Source organism: Chrysochloris asiatica, unplaced genomic scaffold, assembly GCF_000296735.1.
Source record: "Chrysochloris asiatica unplaced genomic scaffold, ChrAsi1.0 scaffold00001, whole genome shotgun sequence".
Lineage (NCBI taxonomy): Eukaryota > Metazoa > Chordata > Mammalia > Afrosoricida > Chrysochloridae > Chrysochloris > Chrysochloris asiatica.
The window spans coordinates 20,009,484-20,017,860 of NW_006408519.1; the positions used below are offsets into that span (position 1 = coordinate 20,009,484).

Genomic DNA, 8,377 nt, shown 5'->3' on the forward strand with positions numbered 1-8,377 from the left:
CACAGGTCGCAAATGGCAAATGTGAAAACCCTTTTTCTGTGACCCTCATTGTTCATGCTCTTGGAACAGGTTTTTTCAGCACACTACAACTACAATAAAAGCATCCAATTTTATACCGTGCCTTCTCTAGTCAACCAGCCCGTCATTCCAGAGGTATAACAAACTAGTCAGAGGAAACTACAGAAACAGACCTGATTTCCAGTGTTTTCCCCAAAACGAAATACTTTCAGGATTATAAAATGCTCTTTTCACCTTAGCAGGTCTCTGCTAGTGTTACAATGAGTGCCAACTGCATCTCCGCCCTTCTAGAGAGGCATCTTGCCTTCTACTGATTAAAAATAGTGAGGTAAGGCAGAGTTTCCATAAAAGCAAAGATTTATTATAGAAAAGAGACTTGTAAGTGAAGACAGGGAAGGGTTAACACACTGCTTAACCCCAGTTATCTATCTGAACAAAGGACTTGTTGTTGTTGTTGTTAAGTGTCCTGGAGTCTGGGTTTGAAAGGTTTTGAGTAGGGAAAAGATACCATTTTCATTTGTAAGGATATGGTGGGTATTTCTGGGAAATGCTCCATTTTGGAGGGACCATGCTAACTTGGTGTGTGCTGAGCTGCAGATTTTCAAGATGGAGTCCATCTCATATGTTTCTGGTAGGAGCAGACAAAACTTATTCTGGGATGTCAAGCATGTGTGTTTCTATGGAAGCCTAGTTTAAGACCACCTTCCAGCGACTAGCATTCTCCTTTGCCCCAGTACAAGGTTTGTCCTTCAAAGTTATGCCTAGGGCACTAGGGAAACCAGTCTAACCCGTATAATGTCTCATAAGGAAGTAAAAATATAGAATTTCTATGGGTGGTCTTCTTAATGGTATTGTTGTTGTTGTTAATTATCATCAAGTAAAATATGGAATTTTTATGGGTGGTCTTTTTTAATGGCCTGTCCCAGGATGTGGTTGCTCAGCTGTGTACCCCGGGCAGGTCCTGTGCATCGTGTGCATTGTTACAATTGCCCAAGCAAGAGGGTAACAGGCTTCAACATTCCTTAGGATTTCTGTCACAAGACTTCAGTCAATAAGTGGTTCTCATTTAATCCTGATATCTGGACCCCTTTGCCCCTTGTCTCATTAGAAATTATTTCACATATAATTAATAAAGGATTTTAAATAACTCTATTTGGAGGCAGAAACACAACAAAGTGATTTTCTTCATTCCTTCATTAGTAATGTTAGCATGTTTATTGATTGAGTTCCTCTCTTCACTTTCCTTAGGGGCATGAGTTCACTTTTTATCTAGTCTTCTATTTTTTAAAATACATGAATCAAATAGTTCTGGCCCTCAGATTGTGTAATAGAAAGTTGTTAAGGCAGAGAATGACAAGAGGAGTTGAGTTCTTAGATGTAACCCTTTCGAAGAAGAAAAAAAACACTTCACCTTTATGTAATGTTTTAGTCTCTCTAAGATCAATTTTTTGATCTTTTTGAATTTTTAAGTTATTCAATAAAATAGGTCGCATTTTTGAGAAATATATATATTTTTAAAACTTTATTTTACCCTTTGAATCTATTAAGTTCTATAAGTGAGTAACGGATATTTGTAAGCCCAAGCAACTCTGATTCTATTACTTCCTTTGGTGATTAAATGATTTCATGTAGTAAAACTTCATTATTTTTGACTAATGAAAGTAAATGCTAACCTGATTCAGTAACATCCAAATGAGAGGATATTGAATTAAAAAGTCAGTTTTATTAAGACCAAGTCATCACAAATAAAGAATAAACAAATTGTTTTTCTCATTAGCTTGAAAGAAAAGTTAGTTGATTCTGGCATTTACTTGTATATAGACCTTTAAACTTGTTCTTTCTGAAAGTTAAACATTTTCATCTTTTTACTAAGTCAGACTTACTGTCATTTGTGTAGAATTCTCCTCTATGGATCTATGGATAGAAAAGAAATAAAGTCTAGGTCTATCCTGATGTAATTATCTAAAGCCATACCGTGTTTTTACACAAATAAAATATGGGTTATTGTTTTCCCCTTCTGCCCCCCAAATAGTCTTGTCTAAATTATTAAGTTATATTATATTGGAAGTAAAGTTCTGACTTGAATTTTATTTGCTAAATTCCTATTTTCAAGACTGTAATTGTTAGTCTTTTCAATGCAATTATGAGTCATTTCCTCACTTGTGATAACTTGCATCTCAGTAATGATAATGTCTTGAGAATGACTAACAAAAGCGGACACTTCTTTCATGCTGTCTGTTATAGGAAGTGGGAACAGAAATTTTAGAGAAAAGATGACTAAGGGAAAGGAAAAGCAGGCATAAAACAAACAAACAAACAAAAGAATGAGTAATTAGCAAAATAAAAGTAAGCATTCTGAAGATAACAGAAACCCAACAGTTATTGAAACAGTTGGGAAAGTGTCCTGTTGCTTTTGTATCAGGAACAAACCCACAGAGCTGACAGGGCGATCTTTGAAATGTAATCCTCTTCTTATACTTTCTTGTATTCTAGGACCAGTCGCTTTGGCTCAGCTTCTTCTGGATAACTTGACAGGACAGTTCCACGGTTTGGCTAGAACCTGACTGAAACATGTATCAAAATGTTTGGTGGCTTCCACTTTCTACGGTTCAGCAGTTTTCATTTTTAAATGGATATTTATCTTGTTGAAATATTTACTTTATTGCGGTGAACTGCAATATTTTTCTATTCTGCCAAAAAGATTTTGTGGTAAGATTAACTCTGTCTTTTTAATGAAAATGACTCTAGAAGTTTACATTATGGGCGTTGCCTTATCAATCACTCTGGTATTTATTCACATGGAGAATACGTAAATATGAATACATTCAACAAAGAGAAAACCTCAAATAATCTCTTAGTATATTATAAGTACATAACCTAAAACTGTTGTTGTTAAGTGATATAGAGTCGGTTCCAATCCATAGCGACCCTACATAGGGTTTCTGAGGAGCTGCTGGTGGGTTTGAACTGCCAACCTTGCGGGTCAAACTAGCTTTATGATCCAGTGCATTATTGTGCAGCACCACAGGCAAAAAAAAAAAGTTTTGATTTAAAAAATTCTCAAGGACTCTAACTTTTCCATCATTTCCTTTTTCCTTCTTATCTGGTTTTCCTCTTTCCAGAGAATAAGTTCAAGACTAGTCACTTTTCCCTTTTCATCTACACTTTCATTTCCAATCTCCAAAACTTTCCATCACATTTTCTATGATAATCATTTTCTGCACATTTGATTTCTAGTCTCTGGGATATTACCTAAAAGGAAATGCTTCAAAAAGCAAGTAAAACTTAGAGATAAACATAGGTTTACCAGTTGCTGTCAAGTCGATTGCATCCATGAGATCTTTTGGAGTTTAAATTACATAAGCCTAGAGTCTTTTTCATTAAATCATGAGGTGGTAGTATTGTTGTTGACTCCCTTTTGCTTGATTCCTGGTATAGTGCTGTAGGATAAACACTGGACTGATAACTCATGGAGACCGCTGGTATTAGTCAGTTTTATTTTGCCACTGTAAAAATAATGATGATTATTGTCATCATTTTTACATAAAACAAGATAAATCTTTAACAAACAACCAATGTTTTTGTAACAAAAGCTTAAATCATTGCCTTACTTTTCCCATTTTATCACTTTCAGTATTAATTCTAGGGCTGAAATAGAATGATCTCTTTTCTCTACTACATGATCACAAAACATTATTTTTCAGTTCCTTTGTTAATTTCATATCAAGTTTCTTATTCAATATACTATTAGAAATAATAATAATTAAAATGAATGGAAACACAAGGTTTATTCTATACACTTGGGGAGAACATTCTGATCTCTTAAAAAAGAAATGGTTTGAAATAAGCTACTTACAAAAAAGTTTATAAAGGAAAGGAGAAAAAAGAATAGAAGATCTTGGCAAATGTTAATGTGATGGATGGAAGCATGTATGCCCCCCACCCACCTATCACCAAGAAACACACATTTTTACCCTTTTACTGAGACCAACCCATCACTTAGTGATCTCTGGCCTGGTTTCTAAAAATTTGGCTTTCTACCCACCTGCAGCCATGAGATCTTTTGAAATTTAGATTGCTTAAGCTTAGATTCTTTTTCATTAAATCACGAGGTACATGTTTTTTTGTTGTCTATCCTTTCATCATACTTATTCAAACTGTGAACTGAGCAGAGAAGCTGGATTACGTGAAGAACAACATGGCATCAGGATTGGAGGGAAACTCTTCAACAAACCACCTGATATGTGCAGATGATACAACCTTGCTTGTTAAAAGTGAAGATATAAATACTTACTGATGAATATCAAAGACTATTGTCTGCAGCATGGATTTTACCTCAGTGTAAAGAAAACAGAAATTCTCACCTCTGGACTAATAAATAACATCATGAAAAATGGAGAAAAGATTCAAGTTGTCAAAGACTTCGTTTTGCTTGGATCCACAATCAGTACTGGGAATGAGATGGCTCCATAGGATAAGCACTGGACTGAGAATCACAAGGTCCGTGGTTCAAGACTACCAGCCACTCCTCAGGAGAAAGGTGAGGTTTTCTATTCCAATGAACATTTTAAACCTCTGACCCTATAAAGGATATCTATGAGTCAGAACAGACTCAATGACGATTAACAATGACAACTATCAGCACTCATGGAAGCAGTAGTCAAGAAATTAATGATGTATTGCATTGGGAAAATCTGCCTCCTGACCTCTAAGTAGAGTTGACTTAATGACGTGAATGGAACAAAGTTTCTGAGACCTTCACTTGCTGATGGAGCACAATAAAAATGAGGAGATGCAACTGCTAACATCCATTAATAATCAGAATAGGGAACGTATAAAACATGATTCTAGGAAAAATGGAAGTCATAAAAAATGAAATAGAATACATATAGATCAATATTCTAGGCATTAGTGAGCTGAAATTGATTGGTATTGGCCATTTTGAACCAGATACTTTTATGGTTTGTACAGGGAATGTCAAAATGAAGAGGAGTGGCATATTCCACTCATCAGCAAAAAGCATATTTCAAGATCTATGTTAAAGTGCAGTGTTGTCTGTTATAGGATAATATCCATTTGCTTACAAGAAAGACCAGTTAATACCACTATTATTGAAATGAACCCAACAACCCTGATGATGAGTTAGAAGAATTCTACCAATGTCTTCAGTATGGAATTGATCAAACATGTAATCATGAGGGTTTGATAATTAGTGGGGATTGGAATGGGAGGTTGTAAACAAAGAGGAAGAATCAGTAGTTGGAAAATATGGTCTAGTGATAGAAATTATGTTGGAAATTGCAAGATAAAATTTTGCAAGACACAAGGGAAGTACTGTCGCTCGAGTCCGAGCCTCTGCTTGATGCTGCCGTCACCTCAGCCGAGCTGCCGCTTTCCCTCGCTATGCCATCGAAGAAGATCTTCAAGCAGCACCTCATCTTCGAACAAAGGGTGAAAGACGTCCGATTCATCCGAGAGCAGCATCCTACAAAAATCCCGGTGATAATAGAAAGAAACAAGGGTGAGAAGCAGCTTCCCGTGATGGATAAAACCAAGTTCCTTGTCCCAGATCACGTCAACATGAGTGAGCTCATCAAAATCATTCGAAGGCGACTACAGCTGAACGCCAACCAGGCCTTCTTTCCTGCTGGTGAACGGACACAGCATGGTGAGCGTCTCCACATCCATCTCTGAGGTCTACGAAAGCGAGAAGAACTAAGATGTTAAGATGTGTTCCTGTATATGGTCTATGCCTCTCAGGAGACATTTGGTGTGAAATTGACTGTGTAACAGACTAGCAAAACCCACCTAACTTGAGAATTTTTACACCCTTACCAAGCGGACTTTACCATCTGAGTTTGATGCGCTCATCTAATCACAGGGTAGCGCTGCAGTAGTGCTCCCAGCTGGGAGTTGTAGGAAGTTGGTTTTGTACCTCAAGCCACAAAGCCAAGCTCCAAATGGACACCTGCAGCTTTGGAAACCTCTTTATTTAACCTAGGCTACCTTGTTTTCAAATTCTAGAAGTTGAAAAATAAAGCACTTTGCATTTTCAGTTGCCAATGGAGTGGAAAATTTGCAAGACAAATGATTTATTTAATATAAATATGTTTCAGGTTTTTGTTGTTGTTAAGTGCCGTCTAGATAGTTCCAACTAATAGCAACCCTGAATAGGGTTTCCAAGGAGTGGCTGGTGAGTTTGAAGTACCAAATTTGTGCTTCAAACTGACCTTGCAGAGCTGCACTTAGCCTAGGACATCACACCAGGACTCCAAATATCTTTTATAAACAACATAAAAGACAGCTTAACACATGGACTTCACAAGATGGAATGCACAGGAATCAAGTTAACTACATCTGTTGGAAAAGATGTTGGAGAAGCTCAAAATCATGAGTCAAAACAGTACCAGGTGCAGACTGTGGAACAGGCCATCAATTCCTTATACTCAAACTCAGGCTGAAGCTGAAGAAAACTAAACCAAGTCCATGAAAGTCAAAGTATGACATTGAACATATCCCACGTGAATTTAGAGACCACCTCAAGATAGTATTGATCCCATACAAGTAACTTTTTTTTTTTAAAGTTTTTATTGAGAATTGGGTGCTAGTTTACATGGGAGAACATCAGCTTTACATTCATCCTATTGTATTACGTTTCATTGCAATGATTACAATACTCTCCATGCATCATCATTCAACAGCATTTGCTTCCATTCCCTCTCTCTCTTTTTTTTTTTTGAATGTATACCAAAGCACTCAGGAATATACAACCATTTAAACAACCAAAGGGCACACACTGCAAGTCCTCCCCCTCCACCTCCTTCCAACTCCTCCCGGCCAGCCCCTCTCCCTCTCTAAGTCCAGAGTCCCCTGCCGCTCCATCTCTCCACGTCATTGTCCCTGTCTCCATCTCTGGTGCAACTGCTTCTCTGGATAGGGTCCCACACTCCACTCTTCTCCCTTGGTGGTCCCAGGGTCCTCTGCTCCTAGACTGCAAGAGCAAGTCACGTTTTGCAGATGTTAGTTCAAAACCAGCTGCAACAGTGCATGGACAGTACTGCCAGGTATTCAAACCAGATTCAGAAGAGAACATGGAATGAGGAATATTGTGTTGGTTTCCATTTCTTGCATATTGGCTGAAAGCAGAGAATGCCAGAAATATGTTTTGTTGTTGTCAGGTGCCATCGAGTCGGAACCGACTCATAGCGACCCCATGCACAGCAGAACGAAACAATGTCCGATCCTGGGCAACCTTACTACCACTGCCACATTTGAGTCCATCAATGATGCCACCTGGCCGATCCATCTCATTGGGGGCCTTCCTCTATTTCTCCGACCCTCCATCTTACCAAGCATGATATCCTTGTATCAGGATTGATATAGAAATTTAAAGTGACAGTTTCAACATAAAACCAAATGGCCACCACTCGTCTGTCTGTCGTGCAGTGGTGGCTTGAGTTGCGTGATTCTGAGGGCTATGCCACCGGTATTTTAAATAACCAGCAGGGTCACCCATGGTGGACAGGTTTCAGATGAGCTTCCAGACAAAGACAGACTAGGAAGAAAGAGTGACGAACTACTTCCGAATTATTAGTCACTTGAAAACTCTATGAATAGCAGAGAAACACTGTCAGAAATATGTTTACATATGTTTTATTGACTATGCAAAAGCTTTTGATTGTGTGGCTAATGACAAATTACGGATAATATTGTGAAGGATGAATACCCATTCTTCACAATACCAAGCACACTGAATTGTGGTCATGTGGTACCTGTATGTAGATGAAGAGGCAGTCATTAGAATACAATAAGGGGCTGCTGAATAGCCTAAAATCAGGAAAGCTACGTGCCAGGTTTGCAGTCCAGGTGTGGGGCTGTGGGTTAATACGCCAGACTGCAAAGCCATTTGAACTGCAATGTCAGAGTTCAAGCCCACCAGCTGCTCCTTGGAAACACTATACAGGGTCCTTATGGGTCAGAATCAACTTGATAGCACTTAACAACAACAATGTGCCAGGGTTGTATCCTTTCACACTATTCAACCTGTGCTCAGCAAGTAATTACAGAAACTGGATTTTATGAATTAAATACATGACATTAGAATTGGAGAAAGACTAACATTCTGTGATATACAGATGATACAACTTTGCTTGCTGGGAAAACAACAAAAAAACATCAAATACTGACTGGTGAAGATCAAAGATCAGTATGGGCTGTATCTCAATGTAAAAAAAAAGCAGAATTCCTCACGATTGGACTAATTAATAACATCATGATAAATGAAGAAAGGATTGTGAAATTGTCAAAGACTTCATTTTGCTTGGGTCCTCAATCATTACTCATGGAAGCAGCAGGCAAG

At 38.0% G+C, this 8,377-nt stretch overlaps 1 pseudogene; it reads left to right on the top strand.

The window, feature by feature from the left end:
- The first annotated feature begins 5,421 nt into the window (after positions 1-5,421).
- LOC102835979 lies at positions 5,422-5,808 on the top strand (annotated as a pseudogene).
- The last annotated feature ends 2,569 nt before the right edge of the window (positions 5,809-8,377 follow it).